General features: G+C 42.6%; 1 pseudogene; it reads right to left on the bottom strand.

The window, feature by feature from the left end:
- Positions 1–74: 74 nt before the first annotated feature.
- On the bottom strand, positions 75–25,412 carry LOC148046494 (vomeronasal type-2 receptor 26-like; annotated as a pseudogene).
- Positions 25,413–27,726: the final 2,314 nt, after the last annotated feature.

Raw genomic sequence — 27,726 nt, 5'->3', positions numbered from 1 at the left:
AGCCCACAATCTGATATGTAAAGGAACCATTCTATAAAAACTATATTCCATATTTTATGCCTAAAGAATCAGATTTATTTCTTTACCAGCTGTTCCTTTCTGTTCAAATCAGGCCTCAGAACAATAATGTAGCATTTTGGGGCAAAGATACAGCCCAGTAAACCAGCAGCAGAAGCCAAAATGGAGAAGATCTCCACAGCCACCATATACTTCCCTTTGGTGCTCAAATGGGTGGGAAGAAATGATATCCAGACACTGCAAAAGACCAACATGCTGAAGGTGATAAATTTGGCTTCATTGAAACTATCAGGAAGCTTCCTAGCATTGAAAGCTACTATGAAACTGATAGAAGTCAAGAAACCCATAAAACCAAGGGCAATATAAAACATGATGGCTGAACCCTCATTGCATTCTAGGATAATTTCTTCAGCCATAGAATGAATGTCTGAATGGGGGAATGGGGGAGAAGTTGCCAGCCACACACTACTAATGGTGCCTTGCACTAAAGAGCAAGAAAGAACAACAATATTGGCCAGCCTTTTCCCCACCCACTTCCTCATTTTGGAGCCTGGCTTGGTGGCCATGAAAGCAAGAACCACTATAATTGTTTTGCCCAAAATACAAGAAAGGGCTACAGAGAAGATGGTGCCAAAAGCAGTTTGTCGCAAGAGACATTTCACTTGGTCAGGTTTCCCAATGAAAAGCAAAATGCAAAGGAAGGAGAGGAAGAGGGCAATGAGAAGAATGTAGGTAAGGTTCTTATTGTTGGCTTTGACAATTGCAGTGTCCTGGTGTTTAATGAAGATATGCAGCACCCAAGCTGAGATAAAAGAAAAGAAGAAAGCAATAATTGTTAAGCTAATTCCCAGAGATTCATTGTAAGACAAAAATGTGATGCGTTTTGGAACACAAAGATTGTGAGCTTTGTTTGGATATTGATCTTCTGAACATGGGAAGCAGTCATCTGCATCTGAAAAAGAAATTATTGCATTCATTTATAAATTTTATTTCTGTCCTATAAAGAAGAGGATCATAATTAAGGCAGATCTACCATTAAGGGCCTTTTGACTTTTCTTTATTACTACCCATTATGTTACTCATTCCAAGAAACCACACAGCACCACTTAAAATCAGGCAGAATCTTTCTTAAATCTGTCAAGGATGAAACTTTGGCAATAACGTCCCTCTGTGTTTCAACTTGCCATTAAAGTGAGGGGAGAGGTGTTGCTTTCAAATTGGTTAGATAAAGAAAACTTCTATGATTCCACTAAGGACTGTGAGAGCCTGGAAACCTTAGAAGGACATCCTAAAAGATGTAGAGTTTGAAGCAGATGGTTCCCATAACAAATATAACTTATGCAGTATGGAGTACATGAGAACCTGGGGGTTTGGAGGGGGGGAAGATTGTGGTTTAATTCTATGAACTGGTGTTTGGGAATCTCAGAGTTAATATTGCCTTGACATTACCATGCAGTATATTTAATAAAAAGTAATATTTTTGGAAATGGAAATGATCCTGGAGTTCCATTTGAATTCAGGAGCTGGATGTTGATAAAATCTATAGTTCACTGGCAATTTAAGGAAAAAAATTATCTCCGTGTTATTTATTTGTTGGTTTGGTTTATTAGTTTTCTATGATTAAGGAACCATTACACATAGATAACTTTTAAAGATTGCAAAAAAAAAAAAAAAAATCAGTTCAAGCTTAATTTTCTCTATGCTTCCAAGAATATTTTTTCTTCTTAGATTAGGGTTAACTAACTCAGATATCCCTTTAGTATTTATTTAAATCTTCTAAACTGGAAATCTCCAAAATGATAAAAGTTTGATTCCAGCCAGCATTGATAATCTCTTTATTTTCATAGAGACCATAGGTGAAAGATTTAGTTTGTCATCTGATTTATCTTTCCCAAAGTAAAAAAATGGCATGATATTTGAATAGATTGATTAATCAAAATATCTCCTGAATTATGGACATTTTTTTAAGAGATGGTAAACTACTGTTTATAATTAACAAGTAATAAAAAATAGATCTAAGAACATTGGAATTGTTACCTGTCTTGGTTGAAATTTTCCTTTCTGGACATTTAAGGCAATCATAACAACAAAATGGCCTTCCTTCTTTTTTTATTTTGCTGATAAGCAAACCTGATAAGCATTGAGGATTGCACATAGAAAATGGTTGTACCTATTCGACATTCAGAAAAAAAATATGAGAAATTATTACTTAACATTTCAGGAATTTTTGCATCTGAAGAATTGGATTTCATTAGTATTTTAATCTTGTAAAATAATTGCATTCATGTGTGGCATAAATTTTTTTTTCAACTGGACATATAGCATTTTAAAAATCATCAAAGTATTCATGTAACATCTTTTGGAACTAAAAAAAAATACCCTAAGTTACCTTAAAACAGACATTCATTTGAAGTTTTGGACAATTCTGGATGCTGTTGCAATATTTTAAGTTTGAGCAAATATTCTTGAAATTCTAGACTAATATGCATAATTAAAGAAGGCGGAAAGAGTCCATATGGTTGGAATAAAACAGCCATAAATAACCAAGTGACAGGAAGGGATTGAATATGAGAATAAAGGTAAAGGTTCCCCTTGCACATATGTGATAGTCGTTCCTGACTCTAGGGGGCAGTGCTCAACTCCATTTCAAAGCCGAAGAGCCAACACTGTCCAAAGACGTATCAGTGGTCATGTGGCCGGCATGACTAAAAGTTGAAGGCACATGGAATGCTGTCAGCTTCCCACCAAAGGTGATCCCTATTTTTCTACTGTGCATTTTTATATACTTTCAAACTGCTAGGTTGGCAGAAGCTGGGATGAGTAATAGGAACTCACTCCATTACACGACTGTAGGGATTCGAACCGCCCAACTGCCGACCTTTCTGATCAACAAGCTCAGCATCTTAGCCACTGAGTCACCATGTCCCAAATGAATATGAGAATATGAGAATGAGAATAGCTCTATTGTAAAATCAGTTATTCATGTATCAGCCCGATGTCCTTCATCACAATTTGTAGCAGGACAAATAGAATTCTCAGAAAGGAATGTCTTTAGCCAGTTTATTTGCCAGTTATGACTCATCCATAATGAAATAACATCATAAAAGGCTTGAACTGATTGAAGTTCTTTATCCCTCAGCTCAGTGGTGGGATTCAATTTTTTTTTACTACTGGTTCTGTGGGTGTGGCTTGGTGAGCATGGTATGGCTTAGTGGGTGTGGCTTGGTGGGTATGGCAGGGAAAGAATACTGAAAAATCCCCATTCCCTCCTGATCAGCTGGGATTTGGGAGGCAGAAAATAGATGGGGATGGGGCCAGTCAGAGGTGTTATTTACCTGTTCCCTGAACTACTCAAAATTTCTGCTACCAGTTCTCCAGAACTGGTAGATCCTGTAGATGTGTCCTTGTTTCCTCATTGATCCACAGAAATTTGAAAACATTTGATCAATGTTCTCCATGAATGCTAAGGGCTGGAGTGTTGCATTCATGCAAAGGGGCTCACACTGAAAGCCCTTGTGCTATCATGCCAATACAGGAAGAGTGTGCCTGAAATTTCCGAACAAACTGTTTGATTCTTGAACCAGTAAGTGAAAATAAAATGAACAATAGATATTTATTCCCTATGGTTCAATTTTGGTGCCAAAACTACCTGGTTAAACATGTTGGGCCAAATTATTTCCTCTGCAGAAATAGTAAGAACATTTTCGCCGGAAGCCACTGGAGCTATGTTTCCAATTTTGATTCTATGAAACGATTGGTTGGGGAATGTGACCCAGTTGATAACATCAAATCCAGTTGCTAGCTCTCCTCTTTCATCAAAGGAAATCATTTCTCCAGCGCTGTTGTTAAATGAAATAGTTCTCAGATACCAATGGAACTGAATGGGAATCATTGAGAAAAAGTTTTAAGCATTGGAAATAATGAGCATGAATGAATGAAAGAACTTTCATATGTGATCCTTTTGAGGCAGACCAATCAGCAAATGTTGTACAAAGAATCTATTTTTATTGTTATAGGGTATGACAACAGACACCTGAAAGCCCAGTAAACTTTCCCTCTAAACAGAAGTGTCATTTGCTCATTTGCTTCCTATTAATACTCCTTCTGCTGACTTTTGCATCTTGTCCCAATGGTATCCCTGCATTCGTCTACAGTATTTTTAGAATTCCTCTCACATTCTCATCATGCAGGAAGGAACATTAGCATCTATTCCTGTGATGGTGAACCTATGGCACACATGTCAGAAGTGGCATGCAGAGCCATCTCTCTGGGCATGCCAGCCATCGCCCTTTGATCTTCCCAGTTGCACATGCACATGTATGCAGGCCAGCTGGTTTTCGCATGTGGGAACACCGGAAACCAGAAGCACAGCTTCCTTGCACTTGCATGCGCACCGGGGAAATGCTCTTCTGGTTTCCAGTGCTCCCGTGTATATGTACTTGGGGAGATGCTCTTCCGATTTCTGGTGCTCACACACATATGCTCCCATTTTGGCACTTGGTGCTAAAAGGTTTTGCCAACACTGATCTATTCAATCACATAACATTTTTGTGATATCCTGGGTTCCAGTCTATTGCTCTGCAGCTATATGGTGTATTAAAATGTCTTGCATATGAGGAACAGACAAAAAACAATTTTGCTCCTTGTGATCTGCCTGTTAATCAGTATGCAATGCCATTCTTTCTTTCTTTTCTTACGCATCTCATACCCTTCTTCTCACTCTGGAATCATAATATAGAACCAGAAGCAAATATTGCATTTTGTAATATGTATTCAGTCATGTGAAAAAGCAAGGACATTCTTTTAGGTTCTATAGCTTCACACATCAGGACATATTAGAAATTATCAATTCCTTAGCAATTCTAAAAAATAGATAAATACAACCTCAGATGAACCTCACTTACTTTATTTTTTTAAAGGCAAAATGGAGAAGCCATGTGTGAAAAAATAAGTATATCTTATTATTCAATCACTAGACACCTTTAGCAGCAATAACTGAAATACTCATTTTCTGTATGATTTTATCAGTCTTTGATATAATTGTGCAGGATTTTTAGCTTACTCTTCTTTATTGCTTCAGTTCATTAAGGCTAGCACAGGGGTGGGAAGGTGGGACCAACTTATCACCGGAAGTACCAGTCTGAGCAAACTGGTCCAAACTGCCTGCATAAGATCTCCTTTTTGAACATGGGCTTGACTAAAAGACCTTCAAGATCTGGTGAAGCTCAGTTCTGATTCTGATTTCTTTACACACAGTTCTCTTGATATCCCACCACTGCATCTCAATCAGGTTGTGGTCTGGACTTTGAAGGGACCATTGCAATGGCTTGATTCAATTCCCCCTCGCCCATTCTGTTGTAGATTTGCTGGTGTGCTTGGAATCATTGTCCTGTTCCATGACACAATGTCGGGCATGCTTTAGCTGTGAGACAGATGGCTTTACATTTGATTCTAGAATACTTTGATATATAGAAAATTCACAGTCAACTTGCATGGTAGTTGCTGATTTTGTGGATTGAAAGGAAGCCCAATTCTTGACAGCTTCACCACCATGCTTGATGATTGGTATGAGATGTTTGGCCTGTGTCTGTTTTTTTGCCAAATGTGGCATTGTGCATGATGGCCAAACATCCTCACTTTCATCTCATTTGTCTAAAGGAGAGTGTTCCAGAAATCTGGTTATTTATTTGGCTGCAATTTCGCAAATAGAAGCCTTGTTGTCATGCTTTAAAAAAAAAAAGAGCAGAGGCTTTCTCCTGGCAATCCTTACAATAAATCCATTTTTCATTCTTTTTTAAATTGTACTGTCATGAACTTCCAACATTTCACATGCTAACTAAGGTTTGTAGAGTCTGAGATATAATTCTTGGATTTTTCTTTTTGGCACAGCTTTCCATTCTTTTGAGGTCAGTAAAATAAGGATCCAGATTATTGGGGGCATATGCTGCCATTGTAAACCAATCAGAGAGTGCTGTAGAAAACTATGGGGTATATATGCCTAGGTGTTGGTACTATTGTTAAAATGGAATACTTCCAGCCATTCTGTTAGTAGTCTTATTTAGAAGAAACATTTGGATACTGAGATTCAGGGATTGTATAGGAATGCTTGATAAAACCACTACAAGCTTATACCATTATGTATCAATTTGTCTATTAAAGAATCCCATTCATGTGGAAACTGATTTCCCCACATCACTGCCCTCTGTCATCAGTCCTGTCTTTCTCCTAAATATCATTTTCCTCTTGAATTAACATTTGATATTGCCTCCTTCTCAGCATTATTGCATCCCACATTTAGTGTTACCCTGAATTAATAAAAGTTACTCTCCTTTGAATTTCTGATGTATCGCTTTGATCTCATCAGCTATACAACTCCAAAATACTAGCTGAACACTGTTACACAATAGTCATTCAAATAAAAAGATATTTATATACATTTCATTTTTACCTGCCATGATTGTTGATTGTGAGTCCTGAGTTCCCAAGCATTTCCTCTTTTTCTGCTCTGAAATGAAAGCATGGCTTGCAGAGCATGGGCCACTGCATAGGTGGCATTGTAAATGCTATAACTTTGCCCAGTTATACTAGTTTCAAATAGACATTTGGGAAGGGTTTCCAGTGACTCCACACCAGTGCATCGATTGCCACTGTCCTCATCTAACCCAGCATTTGGGAAGGAACATTCAAATGCATGTTCCCAAAACAATCTTGTCAAGCTGTCCTCTTCTTCTGAAGAGGGCTTTCTCATCTGAATGAATTTCTTAAACCCTAGTATTTCCTTTGAGGAGACTGCCAACGATAGGGCACCATGGATGAAGTCCATGCCTCTGATTCTTTGAAAGGGGATTGATGTGAATTCCATCTGTGCTGGCATTATCCAAACTTTATCTTTTCTCTCCATTGGCATGTCCACATATTCTGAAATGTAGGGCAACATTCTAAGGACAGTCATGTCCTCATTCTCACAATATACAATCACAACATTGGCAGTACTTTTCATAATAACCTCATATATCATAAAACAGCCATTAAGTTGATTTTCAATGTCATTGGTAACAGTTTCCCTTGGCATTTCTTCTATGAAGTCAAAACAGATGCCTTTCTTAGAAAACATATCAAGCCTATTTTTTTTATAAAACTCTTCCCTCTTTCAGGATTTAGTATAATGAGACCAATCCATTTCCACTCAAAGCGAAGCAATAATTGGATGATTCCCATAATCTGAAGATCTTCATTGGGAAATAATTGATGGAAGAAAGCAGCTTGTATATTATCATCCATCTCTGGAGCTGAACCATATATGAGCTAAGAAAAATGAAGAAACTGGATGATATATTTCCAATTAAAAGTACATGTATCTATTGTTAAGGAAGTGTATTGATACAAATATTAATATAAAATATAAAATGATATGCTCCATTTTATATCCATGTCCCTACATAAAAAGGAGTATCTGTACAATATGTTTGGGGTAGATCTACTGTACATTTTATTATACATAGAGTGAGTTCTTGGATGAGTTTATTGCAGAGTCATTTTCATTTCATTTATCACTATATACAACCATAAAGCACAAACCACAAATAATCATATAAATATGTGAATGTTCAAATTGACTTCTTTCTTTCTGGTATAATTCTTACTTGAGGAACCTTGTAAATGCTCAGAATATTTGACATGAACTGACCAACATAAGCATTGTGTCCTGCAATCACTGATATTACATTGTCTTTGAGGTCACACTTGTAGTTCGGGATGAACCTTCCCTTTGTAGACAGGAGCTCCATGGAAGCCAGATAGATCCATCTTGCCAAGACATAACTATTGGAGATATGGATACCGAGGGTCATATTAGGCAAGATCTTGGAATTCTCATTGATTTCTTTGACTGCAAATTCCAAAGCCAAATTATGCTGGTAGTTTTGCATGTATAACCTGAAATGAGTATTGCAGCATCTGTAGCCAAATTAGGAATTTGGTGCATTCTAATTTATGTTTTCTAATTTTGTATCACACAAAATTAAATTACATAGCCCATGAACACTGAAAGGAGGGGATACATTAACATTCAAGCAAGGCATTTCTTTGATTGTCTAAGACAATTAGTCTCAAGACAGAGAGAAAAATATATAACAATAGGTTTAAAAATCTTCCTTGAATATTGGGGTTATAACACTCCACTTCATTTTGTCCATTGCAGATGGTCCTAGTTAGTGGGATACATTTAGAAGGATGACTTCCAAAATGGAATGATCATAAATCATTACATAATGCTTCTTTAATTCAGGGATCCTGATTTAAGTCTATGTCCTATCCAAATATTCTATTCCACCATTTCAAGCTTCTGGTCTTTGCTCTTAATCCATACAATTATGATTCTTGAGTTATTGAAAAATAATGTGTTAATACAGATGGATTCAGAAACAGAGTTAGTTAAAGATTGTATGGTAAAGTGGGCTCAAAATATTGAAGAACCAATAATGTTAGATACATGGGGAAAAAATTGGGTAAAAAATGTGAAATTTACACAAGCTCAAAAGCTGAGAGAAAATTTTTACAAGATGTTCTATAGATGGCATTTAGATCCTAAAAAGGTGGCTTCTATGTATCCGAATTTACAACCCAAATGTTGGAGATGTGGTTCTCTCGATGCTACCTATTTCCATATATGGTGGACTTGCCAAAAGGTTAAGGCATTTTGGATAAAAATATGGTGGATTATACAAAATATCTTTAAAAGAAGGATAAAGTTTACTCCTCAGTTATTTTTGTTAGGTATAAGTACTGACTTTACAGCGGTAGAGACTAATTTGATCCTGCACTTAATAACGGCAGCAAGACTGTTGGTGGCGCAATACTGGAAGAAGGAAGACCTGCCTACAACTCAAAATGGACATTGAAAGTTACAAATTTAGCTGAGATGGCTAAAATATCGGCATATCTTAAAGATCACTCAAATGAGAGATATAAATGAGACTGGAAAAAATGGATTGACTATATACAAAATAAATATGGGACCAAGAAATTCCAGTTAGCCTATGCTTAAGATCAGGAATGATTTAAATTGTTTAAAGTTAGCTTAGCAAGAAGAAGCTAAGATCAATGTAGAGATGTTATTAATTTCTTTATTTCTTTTTTCTCAATAGATTTTAGACTGTGTTTGTTAAAAATCTATATCGTGTACGGGTTCTGGGAAGTCGAGGGGGGATGAGGTGGGGGGTTGAGAGGGAGGGTGGGGGAGGGAGGGATATATATTAGGCTAGACACGATGTGTTAGATCTCAATGCAATGTGATTTCACATGTATACTGTTTTTCTTTAATTTTTCTTTAAAAATAGGATAAGGGAAGAAGGCGGGGGGAAGAAGGCGGGGCTTAGCAGTGAGAAGACGGACTTCCAGGCAGCTCCTGAAAGGGACCATCTAACCGGGTCATTTGGAGGGTTCTTTTTGGAGCTAAGCTGTCCTGAAGAGACAGTGAAAGGTAGAAGGAAATCCAGTGGTCCCAGAGACGTTCGCAAGGTCTTTGGGGGCCCAGAAACCGCTCTTTGCCAGTGATTTCCGGACCAGCCACAAGGCTGTTGAAACTGCGGATAGCCTAGAGAGAGTGGATCAGAACATGTCATTTGGTGTGGGTTTAAAATCTTTTTATCTTGTTGGAAAGAGAACACTCTAAGTTTGGAAACTTAGTTTGAAATAAGGCTGACTAGTGAGAAAAGTGGCAAGAATAAATGTTGCCGATTGAAAGATTATTTTTCTGTTCCTTTTTTTTATCTTTGGAAACTGGGCTGGACTTTCTTGTAATCTAAATCGGCTTTTTGTGCTCCTCTTTTTGCTGTCGATATTTTTAACTTTGAACCTTGTGGGGACATTGAATTTAAACCTAAAGTGCTTTGAAGATCGGTTTTTTGTTTTCTTTTAGCTTTTCGGTTGTATTTTAACAATTAGTAATTAGCAATCGCTACGGAAGTTTTAATAAAGCTAATGCAAGCTACAAGCTACAAGCTAACACTGCCATCTAGTGGACTTGAACTATTGTTACCAAAATTTCCCCTGTAATTCATTTGAAAGCGTTATTTACACAGGTGTTACTGTTTCCTTATCTGGACTTCTGTTAGACCAAACAACAGAGCTGTGATGGAGCTGAGAATGACCTTGGAAAGACTTTTATCTTAGGAGGGGGGGGAAGAGTCCGAAAAGACTATTTGTTTTAGCTTGGTGGCATCCTTTCTTCTTTCAACACTATTTCCATACCATTTTGCTGGGGAGATATTGACATTGATTCTTTCTTTTTTGGTCATTCTTTTTGACCTTTTGAATACTTACACCTTTTTTTTTCACTTGTGGCTTGAAGCACCCCTCCTTTTTTGGAGGGGGGGGTTCTTATTTTATATCTTCTTTTTGTATTTTTTTTTTGAAGACATTGGGACATCAATAGAACTGGAAATGAACTGGTATTCATATGTACAGATACAATCTAGATATAATGAAGATAGAAAAACCAAAGGTTTTTACAATAAAATGACTGAGTTAGACAAAATTTTAACAGGTACTGATGAAAAAGTAATTAAAAACTATATGGATATTTATTGGAGTTTAAATTGCAAGAAGAACAAGTTAAAGAAACTATGATAGCTTGGGGGGAAAATTTAGGTATGGGATTGACTTAGAGAATTGGCAGAAATTGTGGTCTCAAAATTATAAAATGACAATGTCTACTGCATATAGAGAAAACTTGTATAAGATGTTTTACAGGTGGCATCTACCCACAACCAGAATTGCAAGAATGTTCAAGAATAAATCAGAAAAGTGTTGGAAATGGCACCAGATAACTGGTTCATACTACCATATGTGGTGGACTTGCATTGAAGCTAAAAGATACTGGACTAAAATCCACATGTGGTTGGAGAAAATGACACACAAACAAATAGACTTTAAACCAGAGGTCTTTTTATTGGGGATCATACCAGAAATCTACAACAAAGACTTAAAATATTTGATTGTAAATGTGTTAACAGCAGCCAGAATTGTATTTGCAAAAAACTGGGAAAATGAAACAATACCAAAACAGGAAGAAGTTATCTGAAAAATAATGGACTGTGCTGAAATGAATAAATTGACACTTGAAATTAGAAAACAAGAGGATGAGCAATTTTATAAGATATGGGATTTGTTTTATCGGTGGCTAGGGGGAAAAAAAAACCTTGGAAATGAAAAATGATATACCTAAGCTTCAATTGAAGAAGTTGAATGATGATACAACTATGCTGTGAAATAATCTAACAATGATACAATGAAAAATTAATATATCAATGAATTGAATACTTTAGAATTTTTTGTTTTAAAAAGGATAAGGATAATAATGATTTTATGAATATTTAATAGAGGTTTGGTGATATAATGCATAATGTTAAGAACGTATTTCGCTGCTGATAAACAATTTTAATAAGGGAATAATTGTAAACTGGTATATATATGCAGTGACGTTTTCTTGAAAAATGAAGGAATAAGATCTCTGTTTGAAGGTATGAAGTACAAGGATAATAATGAACATAAGTATAATTTCTGGAAAAAAATAATATTAACGTTAACTAAATATATATTGTAGAATGAAAATGAGGTTTTTAGTTATACTAGATGAAAAGTTTGAGATGGTAAATATTATTCGAGGATGTGGATGTTAAAACACTTGTAACCAAACAACATGCTGTATGTGATAATGGTTTTTTGTGTGTGTTTTTTTATTTTTATTTTTATTCTATCGTTGTGTCTATTAAATATAAAACAGAGAGATACGGGGTGTGTGGGGGGGGGGAAACGTAGTTGGGATGGATTGCCACAGGTAGGGGAATAAGAAACGATACTAAATTATAATCTATTAAATGAAACAATGAATGTATAAGAATGATAAATGTTTAAACACCTGTAACCAAACGACATACTGTATGTGATAATGGGCTTTGTTTTTTTTCTTTTGTGTGTTTTTTTTCTTTTCTTTTTTCTTTTTTTCTTTTCTTTTTCTATTGTTGTGTGTATATGTTGTCTATGTAACAAAAATAAAAAAAATATTAAAAAAAATAGGATAAGCCAAGTACATTAACATATAGTGGAAATACACCAAGGGGAGGAGGAGTAGGAAAGAAGAAAGATGGGTAGAGAGGGAAGGGAGGGAGGGTGGGGGGCAAGGCGAAAAGGAAGGGGGAGGCGGATCTGGAGAGAGGAGTGGTAGAGGGCAAGGGGAAGTAGGGTAGAGGGGGATGATGGAGGGAAGATAGAAAGTTGGAGGGTGGTGGAAGAAAGAGGTGTATGGAGAATGGAAGAGGTATATTGGGCTTTTATTTTCTGGGGTATTGTTGACAAGAGGAATTGATGCAATTATTGTTTAATACTGTATGGTGTATACATGTGAGTGTATGAAAATGAAAATAAAATATACTAAAATACTATTTTTGCGTTGTATGAAAATTTTTGTTGCTCCATATAAATTTTTTAATCAAGCCCCCCCCCCCCCCCATCAAAGGTGTCCCTCTTTACCAATCTGAAAATCTGGTCACCTTAGCTTAGCTGCCTGTCCAGCTGCACACAGACCCACGTGCAATGGGAACGGAAGAAAGGTGGAATTTCACCAGGCTAATCACAAACCCACAAATACGGGAATTTATTTTTAAAAAGAATACAGCATTTTCCAATTAGCAGTGCTAAATATAAAAATGCCATGATATCTACTCTTTGGAGCTATTAATTCCCTGAGTAATTAAATTGGCCAGATCCGTTGAGATGGTTCCCCTCCTTCTCCTCTGGATTCCTCCTCCAAAGGATTTAAGATTAATGGATCCATATCGGGATCCCCTTACCTGCCATGGCTGCAGCCTTTGAGACCCCAAGATCTTTTCTCCCTCCTTCCTTCCCCTCCTCGATCTGGCGGAATATGCAGCATTCAGGGCCTGGGCCAGAGTCTTTGCGAAACTGTAATGGTTGTAGTTATTTGGGACCCTTTTTCTGTCCCATTTCCACTGGGTCTCCAGTGGGGCTTTTTGGGTGCATCTTCTGCGGCCTTTGACAGAAAAGACATTCTTTGAAAGAGAACAATGAAAATAATGATCTTGAAACTTTTCTTCCACAAAGAAAAAGGGTTTAAAGGCAGAATCTTTTGGCCTTTCTTTTACCAGAAAACCAAAGTTCCAAATACTATGGATGTATTTGAGAAGTCTGTGCTTGTTTATTTTGTACTCTATTAAACTTGTGAGGATCCAGACTTTCCCCTCAATGGGTCCTGGCAGACGCATAAGTGTTAAATGGAAAGGAAGAATTCTCTCCCAAAGGGAATCAACGTCCATGAAGTGAACAAAGACGTTGACTTGTCTCCACTTAGAGAGGGAATCCATGAGGGCTGCTGTATGTCCAGTTGTTGAGAACAGTTGTGATATAACCACACAAATTCCATTCCTGACAAGCACAGGAGTGAAAGTCCTCATGAAATTCTCTCCCTTTTCTGTGTCTGAAGCAAAGAGGCCAATCAGGGTCCATCTGAAGTGAAGGAGCAGCTGGACAATTGCTGGGTACTGGAATCCTTCTTTGGGGAGAATGTGGTGGAAAAAGGGGAATCAACTTTTATCACTCATAGCCACTGAAGCTGTTAAATGATTGATCTGAAAAAGGAATTGAAAGGATTTGAGCCATGATGGGGAACCTGTGGCATGCAGAGCATCCTCTCCCGGCACACCAGCCACCCCAGCCCAGCTCCACTAGCATCCACATGCAGGCGCACCTCTTGCCGGCCAGCTGGTTTTCGGTCCTTTGTGGGGGGCCAGGGCGGGGGATGCGTGAGTATGTAGTGTGTGTGTTTGTGTGTGTGTGTCTGTCTGTCTGTCTGTTTGTCTGTGCTCACATTGCGCAGGAAACTCCGGTGGGCTGGAATGAATGGTCTGGGCCTCAAGTGCTTTCTTGCTCAGTTGGAGGCTTCCTTCAGCCTTAAAACAGTTGCAGGGGTTTTATTTTTTATTTTTTGCTTCGAGGTTTTGCCAGCTAACAGGGCAACACTTTGCGTGCCCTGACAAATGTCTCCATAGGTTCCATAGGTTCCATACGTGCCATAGGTTCACCATCCTAGTTCTAGGCATGCAATTCTGTAACCGCTCTGTAGTTCGTGTCCAGCAGATACGTGATGCTGCGCGGCAGTTAGAAACTACTACGCGGCGTATTGCAGCCATGTGCGCGGCCGCACAAGCGCACACCTTAGAGGAAACAGTGCTGCCCAATCAGGATGGGAGTTTCTCCCCCCTTCCCTGACTCTGACCTCCACTCCCAGCCTGGCGAGATCATCCTGCAATGCAATGAAGGGACTGTTGTCATGTTCTACATTACCCTTAGCTACATGGGCTTCCTGGCTTCCATCTGCTTCATGGTGACTTTCCTGGCCAGGAATCTGCCTGGGGCCTTCAACGAAGCCAAGCTGATTACCTTCAGCATGCTGGTCTTCTGCAGCATCTGGGTGACTGAGCACCAAAGGGAAATACATGGTGGCTGTTCAGGTCTTCTCCATCCTGGCATCCAATGTTGGTCTGCTGGTCTGCATCTTCATCCCCAAGTGTTACATTATCCTTGTGAGGCCAGACCTGAACACAAAGGAGCATCTTACAGCTAGAATAAATGTAAAAACATGAGGCATAACACCATGAGTTTAAAGAATTGTAAAGTTTCCTTTTATTTGAAAGAACACATTATTTCCACTTAGATAGTATGCAGGAGTCAAAGAATATCATATGTTCATGTTTCAAAATGAGAAATGGTTGAATAACTTCAATTCTTTTAACTCCCTTCCCCTTCATCTCAATAAATCTTGCTGAAGAAAACTCTGTGAAAGTCATTCAGAAAAAAAATTGTTGTTCAGCAACAGCTACTGAATGTGATACATTTTAAGAAATTATTTGAGCAATTATTCCTACTGAGAGTGCATGTGTCTGAGAGAGTAAGAAGATAAGAGGTAAAATGGAAGCTGTAGGAAGCAAACTCCAATCATGTTGTATGACAATCTCCCTGAGAACTACTGCCTGTCCCACCAGGCTGGATAGGGTGGCCTCCTCCAGGTACTCATCCAAGGAGACCAGATTAGATCCTGCAGCCCCTGTGAAAGAGGAATCCTCATGAGATCCACCATCCTCTCTCCATCCCCTTGTTGGGCGATGAGGACACCACAAACAGCCAATTCTCTCCCCAATTCATGGGCCAGGTTGAGACTGGAGTCCAGAAGATGTGGGTGGAGAAAACTCAGGGATGAGGGGGCTACCTGTGTCTGTACCATGTGAACAGATGGAAGCAGGAGGTTGGGTGTGTTGTGAACTCCATCAGGGAAAAGAGTTTCTGTCTCCAAGGTGGAACATTGCAACATTGGAAAGTCTGGTTCAGCAATGGGAATGTTACGCTCCATTTGGGTTGTAAGTCGGGGATGACCTACTTCAATTTATATTTGTTATCTCTGCTTCTGAGTCTGCAAGTCTCAGACCTGGGAGGGGGAGGGGTGGAGAGGGTTGGGGAAGCCAGGGGAGGGGAGGGTGCATGGGGCTGTGGGTTGTTACATGAACAAGGGAAACTTCTTCAGTGACTTTCAACCTTCTCTGCCAGTTTCCCAATTGACTTTATGGGGAAGCCGGCAGGGAATGTTGCAAACGGTGATGATCCTGGGGCATTGCAACTGGATGTGCTGGATCCAGATAGTGACTGTGTGATTATGGGGGTGCTGGGATGGCCAAAATTCCAAGGACTGGCCAGAACCAGCATTAATTGAGTGCTGTTGTAACTTGGAACGGTTGATGACTCAATGGCCATAGGTCGAGGACTTCCTGTACTGTAAGATGCTGGGATCTCCTTTTCTTTTGTTTCAGCCATGAAGAACTAGTAGGAGAACTATTTACTTTTGGGCCCATTCAGATACGGTGCAGGGAGGAAGGTTGGCAGGGAAGGTCAGAGGAGTCAAGATAGAGGCCACCATTCACATCAAAATGGGCTGAGCTTCTCTTGTATTGTTGTGCCTCCCCCATCCTGTCTGTTTTGACCACGTCCTGCAGAACCTCCCCAGATGCCATCACTGGAGCTCAACGGAGAAATGAGTTGTTCCTCCTTCACTTCATGATGTGTCATCAGGTCTCCCTTCTTTGGGGGGGGGGTCTCCTGTGAGGGGGCAGTTGGCCTTTGAGTCCTGCATGGTGGGGAAGAGGGTCCCAAGCAGAGCCCATTGGGGCAGGGAGGGAGCCCCAGAAGCCCTGAGAGAGGGTCTCCCTAGTCAATCCGGCTGCCTCTTGCTGGACCTAGTATCAGATTTGGGGGCTGGATGACCCTGTGGGATTCATTGCCTAGTTTGGAAATTACACAATCAACAGCCAAAACATCCAAGAGAAAAGAATGGTAATTTTATTCTGCACTTTGCAAAGCGGGTGGACCAGGCACACACAGGTACATTGGACACACCCCAAATCATCAATACATTTGCCTTGCATTCCCTAGTACCTTACAAATTTCCTCCCACCTCTTCTTCATTGGCTTAGGCATGAGGTCATAACCCATCCAAAGTGTCTAAAATGAATACCCCCACCTCTCTCTCTCTCTCTCCCTCTCTCCCTCTCTCCCTCTCTCCCTCTCTCCCTCTCTCCCTCCCTCTCTCTCTCTCTCTCTCTGATTTATTTTAACTCTGCAAAATTTTGGCAACTACTTTTTCACTAAAATTGATTTTGTTCAACAGACTGGGTGCACTATTGCATAAGCCCTTTTGTGTGATGCCCTTGAGCATTAACTTGCAAAATAAAGTAAACTTTGGTTCCAACTCAGCTGGCAGCTATTTCAGATCTGTGACATGCTCTGGCATTAACTGTCCCCTGGAGTTTTGTTTTTATGTAACAAATATCAGATTTATTTGTTTCTTCAGCCACAGGCACCGTGTATTACCTCTGGAGTCAGTTTCAAGCATGGAGACCCCAAACCTCTCAATTCTAGATGACCAATTTAATTCAATCTCTGCCCCTGTTATTATGAATCACATGGGGATTATTCCCCTTTCATTTCCCTCCAGAGAATTTTCCAACAACCTTTGAGTCCAAGAACTGGTTGAATTATCCAGGGATCCCTCCTGAGAGGGAAAATTATGATAAAAGTTTCAGCTCTGCTCTTTGGCCAAATCCTCCAGGGGAGACTTTGGGCAGAGAAATAGGGAGTTTTGGGACAGGCAGCATCTGTGCTCTTGAATGTACATCTCTTTCCTTTCTAGGTGAAGTGAGTGTTTCTCTGTGTTTGAATCAGGAAAGACACTGGATCATATTCCACCTTGTGAGAGTCCTTTGAATTCTTCTCATTCTTCTTAAGAAACAGGAAGGGGATTGATTGATTCACCCCATGAATGATGGACCTCCTGCTTCTGTTTCTGATGCAGCTTTTATCCCATCCAGTTTCTGGGAAGCTGAGAATAAAATGCCCACTGAATTCAGAGCACCAGGATGGAAAACAACCACAGAGCTTTTACAGCCCAGGAGACCACCTCATTGGTATAGTCAACAGTGGAGATGAAATATTGCATACAAAGTTGCTTTTCAACGTGGCTCCTTCTGTTCAGTTTGTTTTCCGTGATTTGTAAGTCATTCAGGGTGAATGAAATGCATTCCCTCCATTCTAACACTCTCCTTCTTTTCTGTTTTTTTTCCATTTATTCCCTATATTGGGGGATATGTCTAATTTCCTGAATGATTTTGATTTCCTTGGCTTCTCTCTCTTGTCTGATTTTGTGAAAGGGACTCAAAAAGGGGTCTGAGAAAAAGCTGAAAGGGCTGCAGATTATTTTTCTCTCTCAGTTCAATCCTTAATTTATTGCTTGAATCATGAATTTTATTTAAAGTAGTGGTGGAATCAGTTGTGGTTGCTTTACCTAAGACAATTCCCATATTTGTGTAACTGATCATTGGTTTTGGATCAATGTTGGCTTAAGGCTCAGTAGGCTTCTGTAGGATTATATATTAAAAAACAGTATTTGTTGTTGCTGTTGATTATAATAACATTTTTTTTTACAATAGGAAGACGTCTTCTTTTTCTAATGGCTTACTATTCATTTCCAACATTCAACTTCTCAAGAAGAATTCCCAACTCCTGCACAATCTCACACTGGGCTACAACATCCAAAACAACTATATGAGCACTTTCCGCACTTCCGATGCCTTGCTGGACATTCTCTCCACTGGAGAAGCCAATGTCCCCAACTACGGCTGTGGAAAGAAGGACAACCTTCTGGCTCTTTTTGATGGAGCTGACAGGGACATCTCCATCCAGGCATCAACATTAGGAGGCATCTACAAAATCCCACAGGTTTGTGTTTTTCTCCATCTGGTAAAGTGAGTGGTGGGTAGTGGTGGGTGAGCAATAGATGCAGTCATGTATGCCATGATCCTCTTAGTTAAACTTGAGAAAAATGCATTCCTTGCAGAAGAACCAGAAGGTTTTAGGTAGTGAATAGCTATATAGATTTTATAATAAGTATTGCATGTTAATAATTTAATATTGGTAACAAATTTGTCCTTAAATATCTCATCTATATCAGCAAAGTAAAACACAGTTTGCTGGCTTTCTAGATGTTAGTGCCTTTGTGATAATTAACAGAGAAATATTATATAGGAAATTGGTTGCCCTCAAAATGGAGCTCAGCCTGTTGGCCCTGATCCAAGCTCTTTCTCCAGGTCCTTGTTTAAGAGGGAGGTTTGGGCTCAATGGAGCCATGAGAAGAAGGGTTGATGCTTACCAAGGAGGAAGGGAAGGATACTTATTTGAACCCCTGTTATTCAGTCTTGATATTGACAAGTTACTTCAATGAATAAAGGATCCAAAAACAGATGATAAATAAATGTTGTTTCATTCTTTGACAAAAATGGCTGATTTAGTGGACCAGCAAAAGGCAGTGCACATAGTATACAGTACTTGGATTTTAGAAAGGCTTTGACAAAGTAAACCACCATCTACTTCTTGGTAAGCTAAAAATATGTGGGATAGACAGCATCGCCCCCAGAAGGACTCAGCCTGTGGTCCTCAATGGAACTATGTCTGCATGGAGGGAAACAAGCAGTGAGGGACCCCACGGTTCCATTTTAGGCCCAGTACTCTTCAACATCTTCATCAATGATTTGGATGAGGGATAGATGGGGAAATCATCAAATTTGCAAATGACACGAAAGAGGCAGGAATAGACAACACTACAGAAGATAGGCTCAAGATCCAGAGTGATCTAGATAGATTTGAACCCTGGGAGTATTTAACAAAATGAAATTCAATGTAGAGAAAAGTAAAGTCTTATACTGAGGCTAGAAAAACTAAATCTACAGGTACAGATTAGGTGAAACCTGGCTCAATAGCAAGAACTGTGATAGGGATCTTGGAATCTTAGTGGACAATCTCTCAAATGTGAGCCAACAATGTGTGGCAGCAGCCAAAAAAAGCCATTGCAATCCAAGGCTGCATCAACAGAAGGAGAGAATCCAAATCACGTGAAGTATTGGTACCACTTTATAATGTCCTGGAAAAACCACCCTTGGAATAGTGCATGGATGGAGAACGTTTTCAGCACCTAGAGTCTCTTTCTTGAGCAGGGCGTTGGACTAGAAGATCTCAAAGTTCCCTTCCAACCGTTATAGGTACATATGTTTAGCATGCTAAATACCTATTGGAATATGCTGATTTAAACTGTGACATTATCATACTTACACATTGGATTATATACCCTGTGAGGAAGACTTGGGTTCTTTTCTCATAATAATTATCTGATAATTAATAAATCAAGCTCAAAAGTTATGGTCTTTGGGAAATGACATCGTAGCCATAGATGGTCAGCCAATGGAGCAAGTAAGACCTTTCCTTACCTGGGGTAATTTTCTCTGAGACTGAATCTTGGCTCCCTCATCATCAAAGGAACTCAGTTAGATCAAAGACATGAGTGAAAGTGGTGCTTAAAAGAAAACCTCATAGCTCTCCAGCTTCCTCAGCCCCAATTATTAAAGTATGTGAGGCCAAGGTTTTCCCCATGTTCTTACATCAATCTGATGTTTGGGGCTTCAGAGAGAAACCACTAGCAGAACCAACTGAATCCCAGCCACTGAGGAGTATCTTGGGGTGGACAAAAGGACTCTAGCTGCTGCCCCTCAGAGCTGATTTGGGAATTTAGATAATTTCTACTTTGCCTAAAATCAGAAAATGTGGGTATTGGCATAAAATTTAATCTATGGAAACTGACAGACTCAGAAAATTGTGGCTGTTAGAACAAAGAAAACTTCAATTAAAGACCAATCTTGTATTGTACAACTGACAAACTTTATTAGGAACTGACGTCTCCCTGTTTCTTGTACAACTGGAGAAGAAGCTAAAAAGATTCCTCCACAAAGAATCTGGGCCATAGAAGCATTAAAATATGCAGCAACCCTCAAAATTATAGTAGGCCATTTATTGGAATAGAATACTTCAGTTGGCATTTGCACATGTTAGTCTAGTTGCAATAAATTGTAGGGGTGAGATACAGTAATATGATTTACATTGTTTATAGTTTTTTAATGTGTTTATTATTTTCTGCTTTTATTATACAATCTTGCTAATATTCTGTCTTTAATATTTTAAACCATGTCTAATTAACAAATGATTCTATTGCTTTCATGAGAACAAGATTGGATTTATTAAAATCTAATATTGTGGACTTGATGTGACTCCAAATATAACACAGCATTCTTCATTGTGCAAGATTTTTGAATGCAGCTAAGAATCTGATAAATCCAGTGAAACTCTGAAGATGTGGCTACGGATTATCAGCTTTTATTTCTGCAGAAAGCAAAAGACTGGACGACCTTTTGGTCTCCCACCTTAACAGAGCGGGCAGAGAGAGAAAAGCAGGTGCACGCCAAAAACTTTTCCAAACAACTTACAGCTCACACAGCTTGCACAGAATGGCAGTTGGACTTACCTGAACTGCATGTTTAGAAGAGAAGCGTGGGAGGAGTAACATATGGGTATTAACCAAGCCTTCTTGCCTATTGGAGACTGAGGTACTAATCTTTTGGAGCCACACCTACTGACCTCCTCCGACTCTCCCATATTAACCGATGGATCGTAGCAGAATCTGAAAGGAAGGACAAACAAGAACAGCCAACACATATCCTTCCTAAATGCTAATGCTGAACCTGGACTCGCTCAGGCCCCCCTAGGCGCGGGGTGCCCAGAACGGGAGGGAAGTGACTCCTCCCACACTTCTCTTCTAAACATGCAGTTCAGGTAAGTCCAACTGCCAGTTTCCGAAGAGAAGGTGTGGGAGGAGTAACATATGGGACATACCAAAGCTAGATGTCCTGGGAGGGATTAACTGGGCCTGAGCCCCCTGGGGAGTCCAGAACCCCCTGCAGAACCCGCCTGCCAAAGGCAGCCTCCGCAGAGGCGTAGGCATCCAGTCTGTAATGTTTAATGAAGGGAGAAGGAGAAGCCCAGGTGGCTGCCCGGCAGATCTCCTCTATGGGAGCCTGGGTGGACCAGGCTGCAGAGGTTGCTGCACTTCTAGTGGAATGAGCCGTGATGCCCTCTGGGACCTGAAGTCCTTGGGCCCTGTACACCTGTGAGATGGCTGCTCTAATCCATCTGCTGATGGTGGCCGGAGAGACCTTGGCTCCCCGGGAGAAAGGTTGATAAGAAACGAACAGAGCCTCGGAGCGTCTAAAGGGGGCCGTATGCTTTAAGTATATGCGTAAGGCTCTCCTGACATCCAGCTTGTGCCAGGATTTCTCCCTGTCACCTGAAGGGTGAGGACAGAAATCAGGGAGAATAATCTCTAGAGCCCTGTGAAAGTGGGAGTTAACCTTGGGCATAAAGGCAGGGTCAAGCCTGAGGATGACCCGGTTATCTAAGAAAGTGCAGAGGTCCGCCCTGCTGGATAGGGTGTTAATTTCAGAGACTCTCCTGGCCGAGGTGATGGCAACCAGGAAGACGATCTTGTGGGTTAGTAGTTGCAATGAGACCTCTCTCAGGGGCTCAAACGGGGCTTCTGTGAGGGTCTGAAGGACTGTGGGAAGGTCCCAGGTGGGGAATCGATGGACCACTGAGGGTTTCAGATTCGCCGCCCCCTTGAGGAAGTGCTTTAGGACCGGATGTTGGGACAAGGGAGGAGCATTCACTCCCCCTAGGACTGTGGAGAGGACGGAGACCTGTCGCCTGAGCGTACTAGTGGCTAGACCTTTCTCGTCCCCCTCCTGGAGGAAGTCCAGGACCTGTGGAACTGATGCTGCAGCTGGGCAGAGACCCTTAGATCGGCAGCAGTCCGCAAAGGCCACCCAGGAGGCGTTGTAGATGCATGTGGTGGACTGTCTCCTGGATGCTTCTACTGTTTTGATAACACTCTCGGAAAATTGAGCCGCCCTTAATTGTTCCTGCTCAATCGCCAGGCGGTCAGATGAAGCCACTCTGGATCTAGATGCTCCAGAGATCCCTGGTGAAGAGCCACCACCCCGGCTGGGATCCTCCAGTGGGGAGCTGTGGACAGATCCACAAGGTCTGCCAGCCAGGGGTGGTGGGGCCAGAAGGGAGCCACCATTATCATTTCTGCCTCCTCCGCTACCACCCTCCTCAGGACCCCGGGAATGAGTGGAAGGGGGAGAAAGGCGTAAAGAAGACCTGGTGGCCATCTGCACCGCAGGGCGTCCATGTCCATGGCTCCCCTGGTCGGAAACCTCGAAATGAACTCTGGCAGCTGGGCATTCTGCGGGGTCGTGAAAAAGTCCACCGTCGGATGTCCAAACCTCTTGCAGATCTGACGAAAGATCGAGGGGTGGAGCTGCCACTCTCCGTTGTCTACAGTCTCCCTGCTGAGCCAGTCTGCCTGCTGGTTTTCTGTTCCAGAGATGTGCTCGGCCCTGATGGACTGTAGGTGCCTCTCTGCCCAATGTCCCAGCCGCAGGGCCTTCCCCGCAAAGGGCCTTGGAGTGGATGCCGCCCTGTCTGTTCACGTGCGCCTTGGCCGCTACGTTGTCAGTCAGGACCAGGATGTGATGTCCAGCTACCGATTCCTTGAAGTGTTGAAGGGCCAGATGGATGGCTCTGAGCTCCAACCAGTTGATGTTGTTTCGAAGATCCGTCGAAGTCCAGCGGCCCTGGGCGATCTGATTCTCCAGGTGGGCCCCCCAGCCGAAGAGACTTGCGTCTGTGGTGAGGGTCCTCCTCGTCGGTTCTCTAAAGAGGCACCACCTGTTCAGCTGGTGGGACAGCCACCAGCAGAGGGATAGCCGTACCTGGGGTGACATTCTGATCCTGAAGGTAGCATCGCTCGTCCCGGCTCTCTGGTGAGGTAGTAGGAACCACTGGAGCTCCCTGGCGTGTAGTTGAGCCCACGGCATGATTCCTATGCATGAGATGAACTTCCCCAGGAGCCTGGAAAGAAGAACTACAGGGACAGAGCGTAACTTGCGAACCTCAAGGATCATCTTAACGATACTGTCCTTGCGATCTTGGGACAGGAACACCTCCTCAGACTCAGAATCGATAATGGACCCTAAGTGAAGGAGCCTGGTGGATGGGACCAGGTGGCTCTTCTCCAAGTTGATGGAAAACCCCAGAGCCCTAAGGGTGTCAATGGTGATATTCAGGTTCTGTTCAGTCAGGTTGGGGGTTCTGGCTAAGACGAGGATGTCATCCAAATAACAGAATAATCAGACTGGGAGGGAGTGGAGGTGACTGGCTGCTGCTGCTAGGATCTTGGTGAAAGTCCTGGGGGGCTGAGGCCAGCCCAAAGGGAAGGGCCCTATATTGGAAATGTTGTCCCTCATGTGAAAACCTGAGGAACTTACGGTGATCCGGGGCGATCCTGATGTGTAAGTATGCCTCTGTGAGGTTGATAGAGGCTAGGAAGTCGCCCGGCCGGATGCCCTCCAGAATGGATTTTAGGGAGACCATTTTAAATTTGTGGTATACCACCCTGGAATTCAGTAGTTTAAGGTCCAGGATGGCCCTCCATCCTCCGGAACTCTTAGGGACTAAGAATAGGTTCGAATAGAACCCAGAGCCCTCCTCCCCCTCTGGAACTCTTTCAATGGCCCTGATATCAAGAAGATATTTAATAGCCTTGGCCTTAAGGGCCCGCTTGGCCGGGTCCGTGGAGGGGGTGAAGGTGCGGAATCTTCTGGGGGGGAGAGCACGAAACTCCAGGTGTAGCCCGAGCCTTACAGTCTGGAGCACCCACTCATCCGAGGTGATATGTTCCCAGTGATATGTGGAACTGTCTATCCCCATGCCTGTGGAACCTGGGGTTCTGATACCTCTGGCTTTGGTTGTCCCTGTCGGGTGGTCTGTACGGGGTCCTCCTGGGATATGGCGCGTGGCGGAAGTCCGAACGCTTGGCTGTTGTCGGCAGAACCTTCCGCTTGTTCTTATCCTCCACAAGGAGGGGGTCCAGCGCCGTCCCAAATAGCTTCTCCCCGGTGTAGTTTGCCCCCATCAGGTGCCACTTCATCCGGGATTCCGCCTGCCAGTGGCATAGCCAGCGAAGGCGCCTAGAAGCGACTGAAGAAGACATAGTGCGGGATGCATACTTTACTGCATCCAGGGTAGCATCCACTGAAAACTGGGTTGCTGCCAGCATCTTGGATATATCCTACAGTAGGCGGACCTCTGAAGCTGGAGTCCTGTCTCTCAGCTGCTCCAACCATAGGACCATGGACCTGTTAAAGAAAGAAGCAGAGGCGGCTGCCCTGATGGCCCAAGTGATGGCCTGGAACGTCTTGCGCAGGACGATGTCTGCCTTCTTATCCTCTGGCTTCAGGCAGTTGGCCGTGTCACCTGCGACAACCGCTGAGGCTGATGCCAGGGTGGCCAATGGATTGTCCACTTCCAGAACCTGGAGAGCCTGGGCAAAAGTCTAATTGAGATTGTAAAATTTTCTCTCATTTGCCCCTGGGGTGGGGAAAGACCTTGGTTTGACCCACTGCGATTTGAGTACCTCCATGAACATTTCAGGCGTGGGGATCTCCTCCTTAGCCACAGGAGGCCTGTGGAAGGGGCCCTTTTTCTTCTTGCTCTTACCTTTGCCAGAAGACTCAGCTGCGGGCTTAGGATCCGGGGTGGATCTATGTCCGCTGTGGCGGCTGCCTTGCATAGCAAGGAGATGAATAGAGGGGGGGGGAAAGGCCCGCCACGGTGGAATCATCCTCTACCTGGGGGTCCTCATCCTCTGAAAATCCCACCTCCTTCAATTCTCCCTCTTCCAGGTCAGATGCCTCACTAGCTGTGGAGGGAGAGGGATACCTGGCTTCTCTAGTAGCCGAGGTGCTGGGGTGATCAGTCTGCCCACTGGGAGGATCCTGTGTGGGCCTGCTCCTAGAGGTTTGGGGCTGCTGATTTAAGCTGGATGCCATTACCTGGGCGAAGGCCCTAGCTAGCATATCTTGGAAGCTGTTGGGGAGATCAGGCAGGGCAGGCTGGAGCTCTGGAGGCTGTGAATAATCTCTGGGCTCTGGAGATAGAGGGGCCAAGCGAGGCCTGGCTGAGAAGGGCTGATGTTGGCCCTGAAGTCCCTGGCCGAGGCCCTGGTTGATCTTGCTTTCTTAGGGGCCCTGGCCTTGTCCCTCCTCACTGGGGATCTCCCTCTGGGAACTGGGCAAATAGCCCTGGATGACCCTTCCTCTGGGTCCACACCCCCTGGGGCTCTGGACCTGGGGCCTCTGCTTCTTGTCGCCTCCACCATTACTCACAGTTAGAAGATCACCACCTCCTCCTCTCTGCAGCCAGCTGTAAAAGTAGATTCTGCCTCTCGAGGCTTGAATCCACTCCTTTCTTCCTCGTGAGGCTCGCGGCTTCAGCTACCGGTAGGCACGGCCTTGGATTACCCCCCCAGATCACCGGTGGGGTAGAGCCTGGGAGAAGCCTCTTCCAGCTTCGCTGGTGCCTTTTGAGCACTTTCAGCCTCCGTAGGGAGGTTGATCATGCGCTCTCACACATGCTCCAAGATGCCGATGGGTCTAAGTTGGCGACCGCCAATGTGCGGTCCGTTCTCCTGTTGCTGGGGTTCGCAGGGACAATCCTCCAGGAATCTCCGGCCTCCTACGTGCTCCTCTGCTTCCCTGAGGCTCTGGAGCCACTCCGATCCTCTCTGCAACATGGAGGCTGCTTCCCCCTTCCTGCGACTAGCCAGACGCTCAGGGCGTGCGCGCGCACACGCTGCTCAGCACGAGGCTTTTTCCAGCGGCGCTTGAGTACGGTGGAGGAGAGGTGAGAGAATTAAATGCAAAAAGACCTTGCTGTGGAAACAATTGCTAGAATCCTGAAAGAAAAAAACTCCTAAGACTTCGAAGAGAAGGGAGAGTCAGAGAAACACTCCTTTCAGGCCGTAGACTGAGGTTAATCTGGGGGAGTCGGAGGAGGTCAGGAGGTGTGGCTCCAAAAGATTAGTACCTCAGTCTCCAATAGGCAAGAAGGCTTGGTTAATAACCATATGTTACTCCTCCCACGCCTTCTCTTCGGAAACCATCATTGCTATAGAAACATAAATCGATGTCATGTGAATTTCATGATTTTTCTCAGTGCTCTGAAAACAATGGACTTTAGAAGGGAAAAGAAATACATTTTCTGGCAAATAACTAAGAGCTTTGTTAGGGAATGCAGAACTTACATTTTAAGGTACAAACAAGGCTTCTTGGCAGAATCCACATTTTACTTTTCACAAGATGTTACTTTCCTAGGCTAAGCTTGGCAATTCACCTAGAACCAGGATGGCGAACCTATGGCATGCATGCTACAGGTGGCAAGCAGAGCCATTTGTCAAGGCACGCGAAGTGTTGCCCTGTTAGCTGGCAAGCGCGCATGCGCGCAGTGGCCAGTTGAGTTCAGCCTTTTTAAAAGCCATTTTTCACCCTTCCTACCCTCCAGAGGCTTTATAGAAGCATGAGGAGGGTGAAAACAGTCTCCCCCCCCCCCGATACCCTGAAACCACCAGAGTGCAAAAAACCGGCCCTACGTGCAAACTGGAAATTTGGGAACAGACTTCCAGTTTGCTTGTAGGTCATTTTTCGTCCTCTGGAGCCTTCAGGGAAGCTTCTGAAGCCTCTGGAGGGTCTCAGGGGAGAGTCAGGGGAGCCTGTTTTTGCCCTCACCAATCTCATATAAAACTTCTGTTGCCTCGGGAGGGTGAAAAAAGCATGGAAAAAAAGTGGGTCGTGCCTATTATGCACGCATGCACATGGGGGGGAGGTGTCACACATTGCATTATGGGTGGTTCACGCCTGCGCACGACCCTCCTGCACTCCCCCACTTATGGCACGTGAGCCAAAAAAGGTTTGCCATCGCTGGCCTAGAAGTTTTATCCATGCTGTTGGCACCTTAGGTTACAATGGAGTGTCTCTCACTAGCAATTTAACAAAAGCTGAATTAGGTTACACTCTGTGTATGCTCTAATCCAATGATGGCAAACCTTTTAGAGACCGAATGCCCAAACCACAACCCAAAACCCACTTGCTTATCTTGGATTGCCAACACGACAATTTAACCTAAATAATGAGGTTTTAGTTTAGAAAAACAACACATAGGTGATTCATGTCTTTTCTCTGAACCCCCCCCCCCATCACAATAACAGCACTTTCAATGATACAAACACCTTTTTATTGAAAGGTAAATGTTTGCATTTGGCGTGCTTTTGATTAATGTGACCTTTGCTGTTGAATTCACACTGATAAT

The sequence above is a fragment of the Thamnophis sirtalis genome, unplaced genomic scaffold, assembly GCF_051295495.1.
Source record: "Thamnophis sirtalis isolate CommonGarterSnake01/CBP01778 unplaced genomic scaffold, rThaSir2_p1.2 scaffold_4, whole genome shotgun sequence".
NCBI classification, from domain to species: domain Eukaryota; kingdom Metazoa; phylum Chordata; class Lepidosauria; order Squamata; family Natricidae; genus Thamnophis; species Thamnophis sirtalis.
The sequence above is the reverse complement of the archived record's forward strand: the minus strand, read 5'-3'. Positions and strand labels throughout refer to the sequence as shown.